This window comes from Lygodium microphyllum, chromosome 2 (assembly GCF_053477565.2).
Source record: "Lygodium microphyllum isolate KBCC chromosome 2, Lygodium_microphyllum_v1.1.10, whole genome shotgun sequence".
NCBI classification, from domain to species: domain Eukaryota; kingdom Viridiplantae; phylum Streptophyta; class Polypodiopsida; order Schizaeales; family Lygodiaceae; genus Lygodium; species Lygodium microphyllum.
This window is the reverse complement of record NC_141136.1, coordinates 32,148,681-32,171,700: the sequence shown is the minus strand read 5'-3', so window position 1 is coordinate 32,171,700 and position 23,020 is coordinate 32,148,681. Positions and strand designations below refer to the sequence as shown.

Genomic DNA, 23,020 nt, shown 5'->3' with positions numbered 1-23,020 from the left:
ATTTCAATTCACCCAAATCTTTCACCTGAAATTCAGCATGTAACATTTCCTTGATCTCTCCAATTCCTGTGACATCATCACCTGTAATGATCAAGTCATCCACATAGATGACTAATATCACATAACCAGCCATTGTCTTCTTTGTGAATAGGCTATGATCAGCCTTGCCCATGGTAAAACCAAGTTTCTGTAAGCATGTACTTATCTTAGCATTCGAAGCTCTAGGTGCTTGCTTCAGCCCATATAATGCTTTCTTCAATCTACACACATATGTAGGAAAATCTAGATGTACATAGCCCTTGAGCTGATCCATGTATGCATCCTCAACTAACTCACCATTGAGAAAATCATTCTTCACATCCATCTGATACATACTCCATCCTCTAGATGCCTCTAGATGCTACCAAAAGCAATCACTGTTCAAACGGTTGCCATTTTAGCAACAGGATTGAATGTCTCCTCATAATCAAGACCATATTGTTGTGCATACCCTTTTGCCACAAGTCTTGCCTTGTATCTTTCCAATGTGCCATCTGATTTGCACTTCACTTTGTATACCCATTTGCAACCAATAGACATTTTTCCTTCATGCAAATCAACCAAATCCCAAGTGTCATTTTCAGCCAATGCTGAATATTCCTCATCCATTGCCTTGCACCAATGATCATTCAAGATAGCTTCAAGAAACTTCGTGGGTTGCTTGAAGCTAGTGACTTTTTCCATATATGCATAGTGCCTCACTTTCACTACAAGATATAGACCTTATAGCGACGTTTAAAGCGACGAAAATACAAACAACAAAATTTGCCCCCGTTGTCGCAAAAAGCGTCGTTATTGACGATGCCATGGAATCGTCGCTATATATGTCGCTATTTGCGTCGCTATATACGTCGCATTTGCGATGTATATAGCGACGCTAAATGCGACGTATATAGCGACGCAAATAGCGACGCATATAGCGACGGTTACAGGAGTTTGCGACGCTGATAGCGACGCAAATAGCGACGCCTGCAGTAAATTTGCGACGCAAATAGCGACGGTAACAGAGAAAAAAAAAATTTTGTGGCAGGGCAGCAAGCTGCCCTGCCACATATAGCACTGTGTGCTGTATGAGAGCCATACAAAATAGTTTCTGCACTGCTGCATACAAAGCGTTTGCAAACAAAGAGAATCTATACTGAAATCATAAAACTGATAGATAAAACAAATACATGATATCGCATAAAATGCGATTGGTACAATCATAAAACAATATCACTAATACATAGAAAATGTCTACATAGATCGGACGACTAAAAACTAAAGGTATGTGAGCGCTAAGGATCCGAGGGCGAGCTACAAATCGTCGTCCCCCGAAAGCTTTTCCCGCTGTAAAGGAGCATCAAACGGATTCTGCAGAAAAAGAAACAACATATCAATCCACCATACAATAATGCATTTAAATATCTCATGGTAACTACGGACATGAAAGATGAGAGACTTACTGGGCCGCCGCGTCTGTACAATCGGTCGATCAATGATCTGAGACCGTGCCTCTCTGCATATTGAGTCTCAAGGCCTTGCGGATCATGATTTGTAATGGAGTGCTGCAAAGAAAACAAAATGCTAACTGTTAGAAACATGATTGTCAGTACAAATAATATCTCAAAAAAACAAATAAGCAAAACAAAAGAGAAACTTACAAAGTCCTCCAAATATGTCCTGTGGCCGCCACTCCCAAGATGATGTACCGATCCGGCCTCGATTCGTGCCCTCGCCGCCTCCCGCTGCTGACTCCAACGTCCTGGCGAATTTGTAGCCTCCTCCCTCAGTCGACGCCAGTTCTCTGCATCTAACCACTCGGGCTTTGGAGCCCCACTCTTGATTGCCTTGCGTGCGTCGGATCATCTATGTGACATGTATGCACGCATGCAATCCATCATCCAGCCCGTAGAGAATCTATCCACTGCGGCTGGCACCGGGAACTCCTCGTGCAAGGATGCTACTATGTACTCCTTGCTCCCCTCCGGTATGTTCCTCCAATGATCCAGGACGTTGTGCCGAAAAACTTGTTGGCACAACTCCCTCATGCGAGCCATCACCCTCCTCCCCTGATCATTCATGATGATAGCTCCTGACCTGCCATCCACTAGGTATCCATAATCCCTAGGAGTGTGCCTCGTATGGGCCCTCTCCCATCTCCGTCCACGCTCCTGGGCATATCCAAGAGACCCCTGAACATCCGGTGTACCGACGGGGGTACCCTCTCCCGGAGTGCCACTGAAAGGGGTGCCACCAGAGGGGGTGCCACCAAAAGGAGTGCCACCAAAAGGCGTGACATCTGCCGACGGCTGCGCAAAAGCCGGAGTAACTGGAGTGGACGTCCCCACAGGTGTGACAAATCCTGGAGGTGACCGAGCTCTAGCTGAACGACGAGACGGAGACACCGCGTCCGTGTCTCCACAGCAGCACCCCCCTGATCCTCCTGCAGTCGCAGTCCCTCCCTCTGGCCCAAGTCGCGAGCGTCGAGATCGTCTGCTCGAAGCTGAAGCATCTGATCGCACTGAAGCTGATCTAGCAGAGCGCCCTGACGAAGAACGAGACAGCTCCTGATCTGCTATCTCTCTGAATCTCGCGAGCTGATCTGGAGACATACGTGCCATCATCTCCTGAAACTCCTCATCGCTCATCCCTCGACTCATCCTGAAAATATCGATACCTGCAGAGATAAAAAATAATGTTAGAATAATCAATTGAAACTATACAAAGCGCATTAATATAAATCATTTTTGAAAAATCCATCTTAAAATGCATATCTTATCTACCTTTATGGAAGATCTAAACAATGAATTGAGTAATACAATTCTCCAAGAATGAAGTATTCTATGGTCCCATGTTAATCTCCTGACATAACTCTGCATACACTGGAAGGTCGATAGACATGTCACCACAAAAGAACGAGTCTGCCTCGTTCTCAAAAAATTCTACGACTTTTGTATTTCCATCATTGTTAGCCGATGCGGGCTCCAAGCTTGCGGTGGCCTCCACCCCTTGTAATTTCGATCCCTCTATTTGCATATATTCTTCATCTATGCCTGGAACATCGCTTTGATCGTATACTCTCGCACCTCGAGGAGTTGAAGGTATAACATACCACCATCGAGGTTGTCGGGGATTTGGATAGAAGATTACCTGTTCACAAACACTTACAAACCGTCTTCAAACCATTGTGACATAAAGCATGTCGTATTACAATTAGCAAGCAAATGACTAGAAGATTACCTGTTCACAATGTGCCGGCAACACAAAGGTGTCGCGCAAATCCATCCATTTTTTTTCGGAATCTATTTCGAGAAATCCAGATGGACCTCGTCGAACCGTTGCGCCAGCTCCTCCAAGTACCACTTTGAACCACTGCACATCGAATATTATCATGGAGAAGCTACGGTAATCCACCGTAATAATACTTTGCAAATTCCCAAAATACTCCATCTCATCCACAACCGTGTTCGGATCCGTTGCTCGTCGCCGGCTCTCTTGCTCAAACCTTGCCATGACACCACAGTCCATTGTGGAGCGCATTTTGTCAATACGCTCCACCCGAAAATGCCGTCCACGCGACCACGCTGCACTATATATTTTGTACTGCACATTGAAACACTCAAATTAGATGTAGCAAACAAATTCAGATACGACACATTCTAAACCCCTCATTACCTTTGGACTACATCCCCTCGAGAACTCCCACTCCTCCATTGAGACCTCTGCCCCTTCGCTGGATGCTGCGATCAAGGCTCCATGCAACCATCGTGTTGACATAAACCGCGGCATCTCCTCCATGCCTTCGGGATATCGAATCGGTCGGTGACGCGTACTGCGTCGGAATTCAGCTCGCGCTTCCTCTCGATCTTGCCTTGTAATCTGGTACTTGGCGAGCCACGTCTCCATGGAGGCATGGTGCAACATACAAAAGCGATTCACCTTCTCTTCCATTGAGGCATCCATTCTTTTTTCTACCCCATTTCCAACCACCACATCTCCAGTCAGCCTGTCATCGTCCTTGAGCGTCCATAGCATTTCATTGTCTGGTTCCACCGTTGGTAGCCATTGTGAGATATGCACTAATGCCTCTGACACCAACCAACCCTCCGCCATGCTACCTTCCGAACGAGCTCGTTGTCGCACAAAGCCTTTCAGGGTTTTCATGAAGCGCTCCAGGAAGAACATCCATCGCGTATGGACAGGTCCGGCAATCTCCACTTCGTCTACAAGATGCACAAGAAGGTGAACTTGTATCGTGAGCATGCTAGTGGGCAGGTATTTCTCAAAGAGACAGACCGTCTCAACTGCTCCCCGCCTTGCGGATTCAATAGAGGACGTCTTAATCTCTTTCTGTGAGATCCATTGCACCAAAGTCGACAGCTTGTAAATGGCCCCGCGAATTTCTGGAGTTAGGCATCCCGCGATCGCGATCGGTAGGACAAACTGCCACAAATGAGAAAGCATTAAGAATAATGGTCACTTTTCAAATTTCAAAATGTCCACGCTAATTAAAATCCATTCTGTTCACAAACTTGACATATCTTATGCCAATCATGGGATTTTAGCCCACACATTTGGTCATCTTTAGAAAATGCGGACCTGAGAGAACGCATCATACCCGTCGGAGTGCGGATAGACTTGATTACTTGCTTCACAATGCGCTCTTCTTTGGTAGACAAAACCCAGGGAGCGCGAGGAAGCTGCACTCCCCCTTCAGCACTCGACTGCGGCCAAAGCGCCTCCATCTTACCTACCTCCTTTAAATCCATTCGTGACCCTATAGTGTCTCTCTTTCCTGTGATGTGGTCCCATAGCAAGCTGCCCACATTTTTGAAAATATGCATGGGATCCAACAAGTGGTTGACCTGTAAGTGGGTCCAATATGGCAACTCGTAGAAAACTGAGAACCGTCGCATTCCATTTGGATGTGATTCCGAGTTTACCATTTTCAGCTCGTACCAGCTTGCAGCGTTCATACGTGCTGGAGGTCGTCCAAGAAAACCTTCCCTGAGTTCATGATCCTCCGGCAAGAAAGTGGCGTGTCCTTGATATACCATCTTCTTCATGGTTCGTGACCTTCGGGAGTCTAACTGTGGCCCACACAATGGACATGCATGATAACCTGAGGTAACGAGACCTGCAAGGCGATCCACGACCTAGTGAATACTTGATTGAATGAAATAAAATATAGATATTACCGGCGTGAACAAAGGTCTGCTCACCTGAGCACTCTCCCAATCCCAGAAAGTCATGCATCGTCCACATGAGAATGGCTCGAATGTTGGCTGACCGCCGACCATCGCGCCTGGTCATATCTTGCACCGTGACCCTCTCCTTCCACAAAATCTTAAGCTCATCGACTAATGGACGAAGATACACGTCCATATTTTTTACTTTGTAGCGGCCCGGGACGAGCAAGCTAAGGATGAGATGTCCTTTCTTCGTAGAAAGCCATGGAGAAATGTTGTAGTTGACAAGCACTATAGGCCACACACTGTAAGAAGTCAAGCGCAGACCGAATGGGTTCACACCATCCATGGCGAGACCGAGCCGAAGATTCCTTGGCTCTCGCGCAAAGCCTGGGAAGGTAGAGTCAATGTGGCTCCATGCGCGCGAATCTGCTGATATTCATTGCACTCCATCCGTAGACCTATTCTGCACATGCCACGTTGTCAAGCTTGCCATGGTAGACGTGCGAAACATGTGGTTTATGCGGGGGATGAGCGGAAAGTGTCTGAGGACTTTTTGAGGGATGGTCTGCCCTTGCAAGTCCTGTCGATACCTGTGAGCACCACACTTTGGACATGTCTCCATAGTCTCGTATTCATCTCGAAACAATATGCAGTCATTGATACATGCATGGATGTTATTGTAGTCCATGCCAAGCTTCCGTAAAACATGTCGTGCATCATCACGAGACTCAGGCATGGTGTTTGCAGGTGGCAATATATGATATTTCAATAACCTGAAAAAATCATAAAACACCTTGAAAAATCCATCCATATTTACAATAATACTGTTTTAAAAAAAACAATGAAGTCTGTATGCAAGGTACCTGAATAACTCAGTCACACTCGTATCGCTCCAACCGTATTTTGCTTGCACACTTAAGAGTGCAAGCAATGTCTTCAACCGAGATACTCGGCACCCATCATATAATGGTATGGATGCTTCCTCTCTAAGCGGGTCAGATGTCTCAACATCCATGGGAATCAATGCATCGATCATTGCCTCCATCTCAGGCTCCAAGATTGTAGGCAAGTCGGGAAGGTTGTCTGTCTCCTCTGGCATTGACGATATAGATGGGCCTTGCGAGTGGTCTATTGGCTCCTGCCATCCATCCATCGCACATCCACGAACTCTTCTAATTGGCCGCAAAGGGTGCACTCCCCCTTGGGTCGAGACATCACCCCCCTGGACACAAAATTTGCCAACAAGACCCAATCTTATTGTGTATGGTTTTCAATTAGCTTGAGAGTACAATGCATGAAAAATGCTAACTTGAAAATACCGTTTGCTGAAAATCTGCAATCGCCTGATCAATAATCTCAGGTTGAAACTCGCCAAATCGTCGTACGTGTTCTATAGACAATCGGCGTTTTCGTCTAATTGCCAACTTGCATTGAGAGCAAGGACATGGGACACGCTGATTAAGATACGACTCGCGGTCTTGAACAATAGGACCTTCTTCGTTTGCCATCTTATCTACATTACAGCAAACGAGGCTTAAATGGATAGCTTTATGGAGATGTACGTCAACTTGCAAGTTGACCATAAACCTTGCATTGTATATAGTAGTCGAGAGATTTTCCGATGTTATATCTCGGCCTTGTATCATGCTCAACGATTTGTTTGTCCCGGTAGATAATTTTTTGTTATATCTCGGCTTTGAGTATAAGTAATCCATTTTAAAATTAATGCGCGCCATCTATGAAATTTTACAACTATAGTAATAAAATTTATTTCAATCAATTCTACTCATAGTCATAAGACCTGAGAGAAATTATCCTATACTCAATTTAAGGGATCTCCACTTCTATAACAATAATTTTGGGTTAATTTTGATGAAGTACGTGGCCGTATGCAAAGCACATTGCATACCATTATCGATACGTATATTATCTTAAATTTCATTCCCTTCCCTCTCCCTCTCCCTCTCCCTCTCTTCCTCTCTTTCTCTCACCCTCTCCCTCACCCTCTCGTTCTCTTTCTCTCCCTCTCTCATTTCCTCCCTCCTCCTCCCTCTCCCTCTCCCTCCCTCTTTCTCCCTCTTTCTCCCTCTCCCTCTCCCTCGCTCCCTCGCTCCCTCTCCCTCCCCCTCCCTCTTTCTCTCCCTCTCTCATTTCCTTCCCCTCCCCCTCCCCCTCCCCCTCCCTCTCCCTCTCCATCTCCCTCTCTTTCTCTTTTTCTCCCTCTCCCTCTCTATCTCTCTTTCTCTCTCATTTCCTAAACAAGCAAAAAATAAAGTGATTTAAACATCCTCCAAGCAAAAGGGAGAGGGAGAGATACAATGCACTCTCCCTCTCTTTCTCTTTCTATCCCTCTCTCATTTCCTTCCCCTTCCTCTCCCTCTCACTCTCTTTCTCTCTCATTTCCTCTCCTAAACAAGCAAAAAATAAAGTGATTCAAACATTAAACAAGCAAAAGGGAGAGGGAGGGAGAGAGAGAATGCACTCTCCCTCCTTCTCCCTCTCTTTCTCTTTCTCTCCCTCTCCTATTTCCTCCCCCTCCCTCTCCCTCTCCCTCTATTTCTCTTTCTCTTTCTTTCTCTTTCTTTCCCTTTCCCTCTCCCTCTCCCTCTCTTTCTCTCTTACTCTCTCGTTTCCTCTCCTAAACAAGCAAAGAAGAAAGTAATTTAAACATTAAACAAGCAAAAGGGAGAGAGAGAGAGAGAATGCACTCTCACTCTCTTTCTCTCCCTCTCCCTCTCTCTCTCCCTCTCTCTCCCTCTCCCTCTCCTTCTCTTTCTTTTCCTCTCCTAAATAAACAAAAGAGAACGATTTAAACCTTCAACAAGTAAAAGAAAGAGAGAGGGAGACTCACCAATGAGATATGGCGAGCGTGGGCGGCTTCTCTTTGCAACGAGGGCTCCTCCTCTCCTTCGCGAACAACGACGGTGGCGGCGGCGGCGGCGGCGGCAGCAAGTCTCTTCCTCCTCTTCTCTCACAAAGCCTTGGCTCTCTCCCTCGCTCTCTCCCTCGCTCTCGCTCTCAAAAGGCGAAGAAAACAAAATGAAAACGGCGCTCTGGTTTCGACCGCGCTTTTTTTCCCTGCGGCGTCGCTATTGGCGTCGCTATATGCGTCGCGACGCAAATAGCGATGTATATAGCGACGCCAATAGCGACGCCAATAGCGATGCCGATAAACGCCGTCGCTAATCGGCGTCGCTATTGCCCCAGTCCCTTGTAGTGTTTATAACCACTGTATGTAAGCCTCTCCACAAGCTTCCTGACTCTTTCTGATCTCCTCAACTGAGGTGCAGTATGAGACTCTCCTCTCTCATGAGGTGGTATATATCTATGTCTCACACAAGGAGTCACAACTGATGGAATACCAAACTCACTATCCAAGCTATCAGTGCTAGGTGAATCATAACCACAAGTGAGTGGCCCTATAACATCATCAAGTTTGCCTTTTCCTTTATCCACATTTTCCCCCCTTACTAACATACCTGTGCCAGTGGACAAAGATGCTGAAGTCCTCAATCTACATGTCCAAGGACTAACTAATGAAATAGCATCTTTAGAAGGCCCAAAAATTTATGCACTTTCATTTGTACCTGCATGTACATGAGTCTCCTGACACACATCATCATCATTCTGCAAGGTGATCTTCTTCTTATGCCATGATTTTTGCTCATCAAATACCACCTCTCTTAAGACTAATGTCTCATGAGTAGAAGGGTTGTAGTAGTAGAAGGGTTGTAGCATTTGTACACTTTTCTATCTTGTGCATACCCAATAAAGATGGTCTTTTCTACCTTTGGATCAAGCTTCTTCCTCTTTTCATTTGGAACATGTACATATGCCAAGCATCCAAACACCTTAATATGGCTCATGAGAGGAGTCACCTCATGTATACTTGTTGTTGGTGTACGATTCGTGACATACACTGCAGTCATTACATCCTCTGCCTTTACCAAGAAGTGATCAAAGTCTTTAGAGACATATTCTCCACCACTATCAGATCTCAAGCATGATATGTAGCAAGCCAATTCTTTCTCCACATGTCTCTTGAAGTCCTGAAAAGCATCCATGACATCACTCTTGTGCTTTAGCATATACAGCCATGTGTACCTACTATAGTCATCTATAAATGACACATAGTAATATCATCCCCCAAGAGATGCATTCTGTGAGGGTCCCCATACATCAGAATGTACAAGTTGTAATGGTCTAGTAGTAGTGCTTACATGCCTTATAAATGGAAGCCTTGATTGCTTCCCAAATTGACATGACTTACATATAGGTCCCAATTCCGCATGCTTGAACTTAGGGAGTCCAAGTACAACTTTCTTATGCTACATATTCTTCAGCTTTTGAACATTTATATGACCGATTCTTTTATGCCATATCTCAATGTCCCTTATTGCAACATTTTCATGTGAATACATAGTAGCATTCAATGCTGGAATTTTTGTATCCAATGTAAACATCTTGCCATTTCTTTTGCCTTTAGCAATGAGTTTGCATCCTTGACCATACTCTTCAATATAGCATCCATCTCTGTTGAATCTAACTTGTAGATTTTGTTTAGCCATTTGTCCCACAAAAAGAAAGTTTTTGGTTATGGAGGGTACATGTAACACATCACAGAGACTCTTTTTCTTGTCACCATGCATAATCAAGGGAACATTACGTGTATGCATAATTTCATGATGTGTATCATTCCCTGTGCAAACATATCCATGAGCACCTTGTACCAATGTGTCAAACCACTCTCCATGAGGAGTCATGTGGTTAGATGCCCTTGAGTCTATATACCATGCATCATTTGCTTTGCCTTGTACAGGCAACCTTTTCTTCACATGTTGCATTGCAAACAACCTATCATCCTCCTACATACCACTAGAAGAAGCATAATTACAATGTTGCTTCCCTCTTGCTCTCTGATCATTCTGCTTCTTGTAGCAATCCTTAGCTACATGCCCGTATTTGCCACAATAATGGCAATCATTATTTGCATTTGATTGCTATCCATAATGACTCATTTGAGGCTGCTGCCAAGTGCATCTTCCTCTAGGTGAATAACCCCCTCTTCCACGAGTATTTGAGGTATTTGATTGAGGCTGTCTATTTCTCCATCCAGTAACGGGTTGCATATGCATTTCCAGCACCTCTTCCTCTAAAGTTTGATCTTCCTCTTCCACCTCTACCCCTTTGATTGGAGTAGAAGACACTGTTCCTGCTATTTTTAGACCCATTTTCACTTCTTCATGCAATAGAAGTGCCACAAGTTCATCAAAGTCAGGCTGCTCCTGGCGCACTGAAATGGAAGTATCACACTGCTTATACTCATATACAAGTCCATGGAGGGTAGTAGCCACCATATCATCATTGTCAACTTCAGCTCCAATTGAGCCTAGTTGTTATGCAAGGGATCTTATCTCACTAACATAGTCTTCAATAGACCTTCCGTTCCTGGATATGTGGCTGAATTTTTGTTTCAGTTGTGTCTTTCTCTCATGAGTGACATGCCCATAATTCTTCATCAATAAGTTCCAAGCAGCTTTTGGGGAAGTACAATTTGTAATTTGCATAGCCTTTTTTTTTTTACACACATAACACCAACTAATGCAAGACCTTGCTGGCCTTTTCCAACCATGTCTTGTGTGTCTTTCATTGATCCTATGTTGGAGATCTATCCTCCAGTAGCTTGGGCTCATCTTCAAGACCTGTAACTAGGTTCCAATAGCCTCTTCCAATTAAAAATTTAGACATTCTGAATTTCCATAGAACGAAATTGTTGTAGTCCAGCTTTTCACCAACTATCTAAGTGATAGTATCCTTCTCTCCTGTGTTTGCCATTTTCAAGGTCTTCAGCACAAACTATTAACAGTCAGCCCCACTACAAAAGCTGTAGTAAATCATTTCAAAAAACTGAGTATTAATACTCACAACATTCCACCTTTACAAAACCAGTCAATTTTTCAAAATGCCAGCATGCAATATACTTCAGTGGCCTGTAGTGCAACCACTTTTTACTATAAAAATGCAACAATAACCACTATTGCATTTTCAGACAATACATGTGCTTCTGTTTCCATTCAACTGCAATTACAATGCATCAACAACTTTGCATTCCAATCTGATATGATGGCTGCATAAGATCCAATACATGCACGAAATAGACTCTCAAAACTCCTTTAACTGCTCACTGGGATACAACGATATTCTGTCACAGAATTATCGACATGTTCATGAGTGCTTTACTCCAAATTGCTCACTTTCCAAACCATGATTGTAGATCTTACTGGTATGCCAATGTCAAATGCAACCCTGCTTGATGAGGGCACTGTTGCTACTGAAGCCATGGCTATGTGTAGTAGTGTTGTGAGAGGCAAGAAGAAGACTTTCTTAATTGCTGATTACTGCCACCCTCAAACGATTGATATATGCAAAACTCGAGCTACTGGTTTTGATATAACCATAAAAGTCAGATGTCTTAAAGATTTTGATTATAGTGGTAAAGATGTTTGTGGGATTTTGGTACAATACCCTGCAACCGATGGGGAGATTTTAGATCTATCAGAAACTGTAAAAGCAGCCCATGCTAAAGGTGCAAGAATAGTTGTCTCTACTGATCTGCTGGCATTGACAGTGTTATGTCCACCAGGAGAGTTTGGTGTGGACTATGGGGTATGATGGACCTCATGCTACTTTTCTGGAAACGTCTCAAGATTACAAGAGATCAATGCCTGGCAGAATAATTAGTGTGTGTTGATGCCAGTGGGAAACCTACACTACTTATGGCTATGTAGACACATGAGCAACACATCAGGTGAAAGAAAGCCACCAGCCATATTTGTACTGCCCAAGCACTCGCTCAGCAATCTGCTTTAGACCTTCTGAACCATGTTAAACTGCATACATATGAGCCATATTTACTGAGATCAAATGTGCCTTGTCCCCTCTTACAATCAATCCAATTAAGCTCACAACTGGGGATTGTTCTACTACTGCATCTCCACGTCACTTAGGTAGCTCATCAGGTGCCACATTGCTTCCAAGCTCCATGGCATTTGCATCTACCTCATGTGATGCAGCGCAGGGCCTCTCTACAGATGCCCTCGAACCAAGGGAGTTGCTGGTGGAATAGCCTTATTTAACTACACCTACTCGGGTTGGCGGCTAGTTTCCATTGGATTGTATAGCAACCCCAGCAGGTCCTAATGCGCCATAGCCATAGCTTCTTCTCCTGTGTAGTTCTAGCCCTGATTAGCACCTTTTCTGTGGTAAGCATCCATGGCCATAGCTTTCTAGGCCTACTCCAAACGGTCTCATACAATTTTGCATAGCCACACCTTGCGTGTGTTTTATGTGTTCAACGCTCATACCTACATCTCCACCATTATTTCCTTCTCATGGGCAACTCCTTGGGTTGTTCTACGTCTGGAGAGCGCCTCGTCTCTGCTGCCCGTGATGGTGATTTGGTTGAAGCGCGGGTGCTCTTGGGATTCAATCCGCTGCTTGCCAAGTACTCTACATTCCACACACTCAACTTGCAACTTCACTTTGCAAGTGCACCTTATCGTTGGGGTAGCTCAGCTTTAGTGCTCCTTATCATCTTAGCTGTAGTAGCATATTTCGTCTTCTCCCAAGCGTATAGAGGAGACAAACATGCATTAATGGAAGACCTTAGAGTTCTTTCTAAGAAGCTTGGCAAGGGGAGTATCCCTTTATATATTGGTCTCCATGCCCTTCTCATATCTCTTCACTTGCCTTATGACGTGGTGATGGAGGCTGGGACAGCGTACCTTTTTTGGCTTCTTCTATGGTGTTCTTAGTGTCTTTGCAGCCAAGATCTTGAGCTTTTCTTTGTCTTTCTGGATCAGCAGGACTGTATTTCAAAGCTATAATACCATATTAGAGTTGAGAGAAAGAGATATGGACAAAAGCGCAAGCTAAAAGGGTAGTAGACATGCTCCCTTCAGTTCATTCCATTCCATCAAAACAGTCTCAAAAGTCAACTGTGTACAATACACGCTAAGGATCAAAATGACCTAGATCTAACCATGGTTAAGTCAGTGTGACTTAACCTTATTCAGTAAGGTAAAAAATTGACAGAAGACTAATGAACTTGAATATCAACAAAGAAACACCAAGGAAAAGGGGTTTCTATTGTAAGAAAATCTATCTTGTAACATCAACAAGCTTTTATTTCATTCTTTTGAGAACCAAAACAAGGAAAATAAAAAATCTTCACACAGCACCATAGTAGATGTTTCCCACGGATTTAATAGAATCAACCATAATCTTCAACATCTTCATAGAATTGATCAAAAACAAAAAAGAATACACCACTTTTTAATGGAAATAATATCACATATAATTCATCTTCATTGTCTTCATAGTTCTCTCTCTCCATCTCTCATAGATAGATACATTGTTTTGATAGAATTGGCTATCTCTGACTCTCTCTTTCTCTCTCAATCAATAGTACATCATCTCCTCACTATAATACTCAATAATCACTCTCAATATTCCTTCTTAGGTTGTGGATGCACCTCCCAAGAGGCATGTCTGTGTCAAAGAGGCATTAGAGCATCTATAGTAACTCTTCATATCTCACTTATGTCTCTGTCACTTCAATCTGCACTTGAGTCTTCAACAGCTACTTCTTCCATTTTTTTTTGCTCTTTTAAACTTAGATTCATCCTTTCCAAAAGTTAGAAATTTTTTCCAAAGTTACACCCTCATTCCAAAAACACTTACAAAAGATCTACAAAACAAAACAGAACGGAAACAGAATAGAGACAGAGGCTCTACAAAAGGTCTATAGAGGGTCAACAGAAAACATCAGAACCTCATAACTCATACTAAAACCATTCCAAACTATCAAAAACTATTCAATAAGCTTTCAAAATACCTCAACCTTCATCAATCATCAATCCATGCTTCATACAGAAGAAAATTAGAACAAAACAGAAGCTAAACAGAAGGTATCAGAACCAATCGGAACCTCAACAAAACCATCACATAGACTCATATTTCTACTGAAAATCATCATGAGTTTTCAAAACATAATCAATATCATCAAAAACACTCTTAGACATAGAACATGAAGCAGATGTCTCCCAGGACCCATTAATGAGAGGCCAATTAAACACCGGTCTTGTCAAAGAATCATGCAGCGTCCATTGCCTTCGACGAAGAACATCATTGTCATACCTAGGTGTATCCAGCACTGATTGAGGAGGAAGGTAAATGTAATCGGAAGGATAGGGTAATGGAATAAGAGGAGAGCATTGTAAAGGATGATAAGATAAATCATAAAAAGAAGGAAAATGAAGAGATAAAGAAGATGAAAGAGACGAAAAATTCAGCAAAAACTTATGAAGGGAATCTACTAAGAAAATAGAAGGAACGGGAGGAACTACAGGAGGAGGTTCAGAAGGGGTACACGATGATGCCAGATCGGCAATGAAAGGACAAAAAGTAAAAACAGGAATGTGAGGGAAACCAGAAGGAGTAAATGACAACAGAGGAATAGTGTCAGGGTTGGAAGTAAGGAGGGAGATATACAACGGAAAACGATAGGACATAAGAGAATAAGACAGAAGATGAGTGGGTTCTAATGGATAAAAAGAACAACGATAGGCAAAATCCTGGAAAAAAGAATTAGTGAATAATGGATGATTAGCAATATGACTCAACAATTGAGTTTGCAAAGGCTGGATATCAGATTTGTGGAATACACCACTGAGATGATGAGGTTCCAAAGCATCACCCTCCAAAGGAGGATGCCAAGCATATCCTCTATACCAAGATGTCTGCTCTGATGATAAGTTTTCAACCCTTCAACTAACAGAATCTCCACCGAATGTACGTACATCACAGCTTGTAATACCACATCTCCCATATACAAATTGATATCTTCCTCATCAGGAATCTGCAAATGCCCCGTAAGATACATGAAAGACAGCAATTGTACTTTTTCATGCAAAATCAGCTCATCAACAAATCTGTCAAACACAAACTTCAGCAAATCTACAGACCACAAATTCTGCCACCCATCCTCTAGAGGTTCTAAATTCACAATTCTCAAAGAGATATACAAGGTAAAACATTGCTGATTATACTTGATCCAGAAAGATGGTGGGGGTGACATTAGCTCAGCATAACGAGTAAAATCATACTGCACACAATTCATACATTGGTGAAGGCGTTCTACCTTAGCAAAAAAACCACTACACAACTTCGCCTTCTGCTATAACTGGTCAAGCTCCTCTTTGGAAGATACTATAGAAGAAACCATAGGAGGTGGAGGAACAGAAAGAGTAACAATCTTCTGATTAAGCTCTGCAACTATCTTCTTCTATGACTCAATAGTTTCCTAAGAATACCGTAGCTGACCCTCACAAGTACCCAACCTATTGGCTAAGTCTATCATCTCCTCAAGGGCAAAATTCTTCTCTTTAGTCAAAGACGCATTCTCTGCTTCCAAGGTAACTATTTGAGTTTCTAACTTCTGAATGGTGGCCTTTTGGGAATCCATCAGAGTAGTAGCTTCAGTCATTTGTTTGTGAATATCAATGAGGGTGGCTTTCTCAAATGCTAGATCCTCCAAGGCCTTACTCAACTAACTAGTCAGGGAATCCACTTTGTCTTGTAAGGAAGTATACACCCCTGTGTAAATGGACTGAAGACAAGTTGTCAGTGAAGTCCCCAATGTAGCCTGGACACCAAAAACTAACTGAGGAAGCAAAGGTCTAGCTAACATGGTTTGTAAGGAAGCAGGGATATGTTTATCCAGCTGCCTATCCCTTTGTGATGCAAAGAGATTAGGACATGACAAGAATGAAGGGAGAGAACTAGTAGAAATAGGAGGAATGGAGTCCTGTGCAGGAGAATAAAAAACTAAAATAGAAACAGGACTAAGTAGCCCTTTAGTAGGTAATCTTTTACTACAAGAGAATCTGATAAGGGGCTCATCCTCCAAATCAGAGTGGCTGTAATGGAGGAGAAGTTGGAACAGAAGGTGGAGGCTGCTTTGGAAGAGGAGCAAGATCAGGAACTGGCATACCACCAGGAGGAGGTGCAAGGGAGATAATCTTCTAAAGGAAAACACTGTAGGAGACATTATTGCCCTGACCTTTCCTAACTCTCTGAAAATGATGATCCATCTTTGCAAAACGTCGGTTATAAACAAGGCCAGACTGGTTCTTGTATGATGCCAGGAAGAAGTAGCAAATCGTATTGTCCACTGGCGGAAACTTTAGAGCCACAAAAGGATGAAGACCAACACGGTGAATGCAATCCACCTCCAAGAGAAGAGCATAGTCATGCACCGGCAACAGCACATGCTGGATGACAATAGGAGGAATAGAGGTAGATGTCATTTAGACTACACAGGATACCCATACACACAACCAAGGGAAAAAAATGAAAATTTTCTTGCAAAACCCGGAAAAACCAACATTGAGAAGAACATCAAAACAAAGGACAGAAGACCAGACTAGACTAGACCAAACTTCCCCCAAACAATCCACATCCTATGTAAAATTTTTGACATGACTTACGCACTCTGCGACCAAAAGCTTCATGCTATGCAGACAAACAGGCACCTTGATCTCCCGTAATCAAGCAATCAAAAATAAACACACCGTATCCCAAACAATGACCAGACTCAAACACAATCCAAGACTTGGACCAACAGAATAAAGATAGATGAAAAAGACCGACATTTGTGACTTAACAAATCTCAATCCCTATAAGCGCATCGCGTAAACCTATGGTACAGTGAACATGGATGGGTGAACACTATCGAATTCATTTTAGCCATGTACAAATTAGATTGCAGTTCGTTGTTAATTAACCATTAATGCATAGTAAGTCAATTCCGCAATCCCAACCCCTACTTAGACGGACTTGACGGATTGGGGGTCTCTAATAATGCAATTCATTGTTACAACTTACATGATCTATGGCGCAAAGCGCATGCATGCATGACGGCGGGGGTTGATTTTAATTACAAATTAATTATGTCTATAGCGTGTGTGCCCGTGCACTGTGGATTTATTTTAAAAAATTATGTGGATTATTGTGCCATGTGCTCATGCAATGGCGGGAGTTCATTTTACAATTAACGGTTGGGTTCTTTTTAAATTAAAAATTAATGAAGTGCATTCTGTTTGTTTGGTGGGTGCAACGGTTGATTGATTTTATTACAATTACATGTGTGTTATGGTGCATGTGGGAGAGGGAAAAAGAAAAAACCTGGCGGTATGTGGATACCTGCAAGGTCTGAAGCACAAATCCTCATCCAGGCAAGTCGAAAAACAACTCCACGAATGACCACTGTAGTAGACGACTAGATAACAGTCAACCTCCTAATAGAGACGAAAACAAAACAAAATGCGAATACCATGATACACAAAAACAAAAGAGCGAGACATATGACAAATGGATGCAACATGTTACATGTTGAGTGAATGTATCAATGATTGATGTGTCTAAAAGGCTTGTGATTTTGTTTTCATTTTATTCTTGTTCCTTCCTTTTTTAAAAAATTCTTGTTCCTTCCTTTTTTTATTCTTTGGATTTTGTATTATGGATGGTGTTAGGCATATTGGGGAAGGGGGATTGGAAAACATCTTAATAAGTCCTGTGTTATGATTTTTGCCATTTATTTGTGTATTTTGGTTTTTGAATTTTTATTTTTTTTAGTTTAGGAGGATTTGGATTTGGATTTTTTTTTTTTGTTGGTGATGTGTCTAGATTTATATATGTTGGTTTGTCCTAAATTGAATTTGGTTGTTTGTATTTTAGTGTTTTGGTTTTGTTTTATTTTGTTTGGTTTAAAGTGATTTTGTTGTTTATTTGTTTTTTCTATGTTTTTTTTTTGTTTGGCAATCGATAATTTGTAAAAAACCAAAATAGTAATCCCAAAAATAAAAAATATTAAAAATAATTTTTTGAAATTTAAACATTAATTTTTGGCAAATTGTCTTAATTTTTAAATTTTTAAAGGGATTGTTCCAAATATTTAATTGCCCAAAAGGGGTTTTTAAAAGTTTTTATAGGTTTACATTTAGGCAAAATCATGCATGAAATTGTTGGATTTTTTTTGAAATTTTTTAGATTTTTTTAATTTTTTTAGTATTTTTTGAATTTAAATAATTTTTTATTGAATTTTAAATTTTTCTCAATTAAAAATTTTTAAATGATTTTTCGGGTGTTGTGTGTAGTAAAGGTGGGATAGCGAGGTACCCGATAGCAGCTGCGTATGAACGACAGCTCCGCAGCATGATCGAAACGAGACGGCCGCGGGCGGGGGTAAGAAGTATGGCCGGGGGGAAAGGGAGAATAGAGATGGCAGGGAAAGAGAAAGAGAGAGAGAAATAGAAGGGGAGGGAAGAGAAATTGTCGCGACGGGTGGGGGTATTTTTATTTTTTTTAATAAAAATTAGTAATTAAAAAAATAAAGATACAAATGAAAAAAAAAACCCATCGTTTCGTGCTTATGCGCAGGGCGAGGTAAAAAATTTTGCAATTGCGGAAAGCAACGGGGGCTAGGACGGTGATGGAGAAGGCGCGGACGCCACAGGGGCATCGCGAGGCTCGTAAAAGCAAAAGCACACATGTTCACGCGTGAGGCGAGGCACGTGGGGACACGACAAAACAAAGAAAATTTAATAACATGCAAACCGCGCATCGGAATGAAATTTTGTAAAAAGGAAAAATGGGCCGGACGACAAGGGGAAGACAGTGGGAAAAGACAATGGGGTGTCGGAGAACAATTTAGGGTGTTCACATGGGAAAAACACAAAAAACAAGCCCAAAAACACATACGACAACTAATATTAAAAAATCGGTTTGCTGAAATAAAGTGCGAAAAAAAAGAAAAATGGAAAAAAATCATGCCGGATAGGCCTATCATGTCAGAACATAGTTCCAACAGATATAAGATCCGTTCATATGGAAAAAACCCAAAAATCGTATCCGAAAATTAATATTGAAGGATCCGTGCACCAGAACGAAGGGCTGTAAAAAGAAAAAATGTTCGAACACATATAATCCTCATGGGTGTCACATCAAGTCTTAGTTCGGATTATGTTAGGAGGTGTTCACATGAAAAAAACAATAAAATAGAGTTCGAAAATACCAATAAAAATTAATAACAAAAAATCCAGAGGTAGGAACGCTATGGAGCCTTGTAGTGCCGTGCACAGAACAGGGTGATGTGTTCTGTGATGATGGTAGAGACCTGTCCCGTGTGTGCATAGGAAAACAGAAACGTACATGACTCCAATTGTCATAACGTCCCTCAACCTCACCTCTCAGAATGGATTGAGAAGAAACACCAGTCGCACTCAACCCACCCTCTGTCTCACGCTCTATTGAAAGATAGAGAGGGCAGCCCATTCCTGAAACCCATTGATGTAATCCTCCAGTCACTTGTGCAAAGGTTGTATGCCTTATGCACATTTGACGGTGCAAATGTGCATTCCACCCTATGCTAGCATACGGTGTGAGAAGGAAGACCAAGGAGCCTTATAGTGAAATGCACATGAATAGATCATGCTTTGTGCATTGAGAGGCCCATCTCATGCATACAACACTCCATTCATACATCGCACCTTTCATTTGAATTGAAGGGAAAGGACTAGTCACTTATCCCACCCTCTATCTCACACTCACTGATAGACAAGAGGGTAGACCATACTCACATCCCCATCCGGTTAGGATGAAAGCTCACATCACTGATGGTCGATGAAGATCGATTTGTTTGTTGATGAAGAGGCATACCCAGGGAGGTAGCCAACAGATCGGAACTGTATATTGGATATAGAACATGCCGTCTACTAGAGGACTGTCAGACACTCTGCACAGAGGCAGAGGACACAACGCACCAAGGGAGGCACCTTCGAAACTGGGTCATGGAGATGTCAACTGATGGATCAACTTTCTGGACTGCTCGATGTTACCACCTTTTCCACAGCCAGCTTCCCACCCAAGGGTGTTTGCCACCTTTTCTTGGAACAAGGCCTACTATGACAAGGAATCGCTTCCTTTTCTCCCATAACAGTTTCTTTGTTTTTTTTTTCTTTTTTTTCCTTTTAATAAAGAGTATGGTAGAAATACCATGTGGCAAGACTATCCACATTACCACTGCTCGATCAAACGAGAGGAAAACATAGTAAGGATGGGAGGTGTCTGGGAGGGGCTAGTAGAACAAGACCGCCTCATGAGGAAGATCATAAGGGCTATCAGAAGCACAAGGAGAAGGACAGTGTGATACCCACAAGGGAAAGGGTGCATCGACTATGATTGTTAGAATCCCCAAGGAGGGAAGTACTTCTTCAGGTGATAGTCATTGATCAGAAAGGGATCATCAGAGGCATCAACGGCCTGCACTTAGACAGAGCCATTAGGATTGACTGCAAGTACCTTATAGGGACCCATCCAATGTTGTTGAAGCTTACCATGAAACTTCCCAAATCGCGAATCGTAGGCCAGGACAAGATCACCTTCTTTGAACTCCTTGTGCTTGATGAAGCTGTCATGATAGGCCTTGTGTTGCGCTTGAGTGGTTTCCATGCACTATAGGCCCATCCACTGAATCTCATCCAAACATTCCAAATGCAGCAGGCAGTGCTGGAGGGACTCATCATCTTCGAGGCATTCTTTAACTACCATTCGTAAAGAGGGAAACTCCAGCTTAACAGGGAAGATGGCTTCTATGCCATACACCAGCTGGAAAGGGGTTTGTCTTGTAGCAGCCTTGTAAGAGATTCTCTATGCCCAGAGGGTCTTTGTAAGTCGATCATCCCAATCGCAACGATGTGCGGCAATCATCCTTGTCAGGATTGAGCAGAGGATGCGATTGGTGACTTTGACTTAGCCGTTGGCTCTGGGTAATAGGGGGTGGACTTGAGATGGCGGATCTTATACATTTCTGTTAACTCTTCCATGATCTTTTTAAGGAAATGAGTACCTCTATCACTTACCAGCTCGAGGGGACTACCAAAATGGGTGATAATATTCTCGCACATGAACAGGGCCACACTGTTACCATCATCTCGCTTCAAAGATTTAGCTTCACATCACTTTGTGACATAATTGGTATAAAGCAGGATGTATATGTTCTGCTTCTATCTAGTAGGTGGATCAATGGGACCCAAGAAATCAATCCCCTACTTCTCCAATGGCTTTAGGGGAAGGATAGGTTGCACTGGCATGGCATTGGTTTTGGTGGGTTTCCCCATTCGTTGACAAGCATCGCATCTCTTACAGTAGTCATAGGCATCCTTGTGGAGGGTCAGCCACTACTATCCTGCGAGCAGAGCCTTTCTAGCTATCGCTTCTCCTGCAATGTGTCCACCACATGGTTCATCATGGCATGCTTTCAATACTATGTGGATTTCGTCTCCTGCAACACATCTTCACAACACTTCATCTTTACCTCCCTTGTACAGTGCACCACCTCGCAAGGTGTAGGGGGCTGATTCTAACAGAAGCTTCTTCTTCTCACAGCTCGAGATGCTAGGGGGATACTATTGAGTTGCTAGGAGGTTGGCTATGTCTATGTACCATGGGGTAACTATTTTGACTAGAAACAAGGAAGCATCATGAAGGTTTGGATCATCATGTTTCTCTTCTGCAGTTTGAGGGATCCGTGATAGATGATTGGCTAGGACATGGAAATGACCGAGCTTAGTGACCACTTCAAAATTGAACTCTTGGAACAGGAGCAACCATCTCATCATTCATCCTTTAACATCTTCTTTGTTCATTAGGAAGGACAAGGCTTCATGGTCCACGTAGAACTTGAAATGTGTTGACATTAGATAGTGTCGAAACTTCTCCAATGCAAACACCATTGCTAAGCACTCAAGCTTTGTCACTATATAGTTTCGTTCTCTATTAGTGACCTTTCAACTTCCATGATATATTGGTTGATCCAACTTGGAAGAGCCCTTCTGGCATAGGACAGTGCCTAGCCCTTCGACCGATGTATCTGTGTGCACATGGAACTCCTTTGTCCAATCAGGAGGCTGTAGGATGGGTGCTCTAATGAGGCATTGTTTTAGGGTATTGAAAGCTTCTTCACAGTCATCACTCCAAAAGAAATCCAGAACTTTCCTTAGGAGCTTGTGCAGAGGGGCAGGGCAGCCTTGGTTGCAAAATGTGCAATAAATCTTCTGTAGTAGCCCACATAGCCAAGAAATCCTCTCAATTTCTTGATATTTGTAGGTGTTGTCAAGGCTACAATCTTCTCAATCTTTGCTGGGTTTGTTGCAATTCCTTGTGTAGAGACAATATGGCCCAGAAGAACTCCTGATGACACCTCAAAGACACATTTGTCAGGGTTGAGAGAGATCCCATACTCTTGGCATCTATCAAAACATTTCTTTAGGTGTCCCCAATGCTCACAGATTAGGCTATAGACACATAAGCCATCGAGATACACCTCAATGAAATCATACGGATGGTTCTGGAAGGTAGTCATCATTACTCGTTGGAAGGTAGCAGGAGTATTACAGAGCCCAAATGGCATCACTCTGTAGATATTGGTCCCCCATTTTGTGGTGAAGGTTGTTTTGGATTGGTCCTCCTCTGCGATTTGGACTTGGCTATATCCATTGAATCCATCCGAGAGGGAATAGAACTCATAGTCTGCCACTGTGTCCAACAGTTGGTTTTTGAAAGGGATAGGAAAATGATCCTTCTTCGTCTTCGAGTTGAGCTTTCGAAAGTCTACACATATTCAAAGTTTCCCGTTCTTCTTGGGTATACAACCACAATGGGCGAAACCCATTCACTGTTAGCCACGG

The 23,020-nt window shown here is 42.6% G+C and overlaps 1 pseudogene; it reads left to right on the top strand.

The window, feature by feature from the left end:
* Window positions 1-11,477: 11,477 nt before the first annotated feature.
* Window positions 11,478-11,885, top strand: LOC148039577 (glycine dehydrogenase (decarboxylating) 1, mitochondrial pseudogene; annotated as a pseudogene).
* Window positions 11,886-23,020: the final 11,135 nt, after the last annotated feature.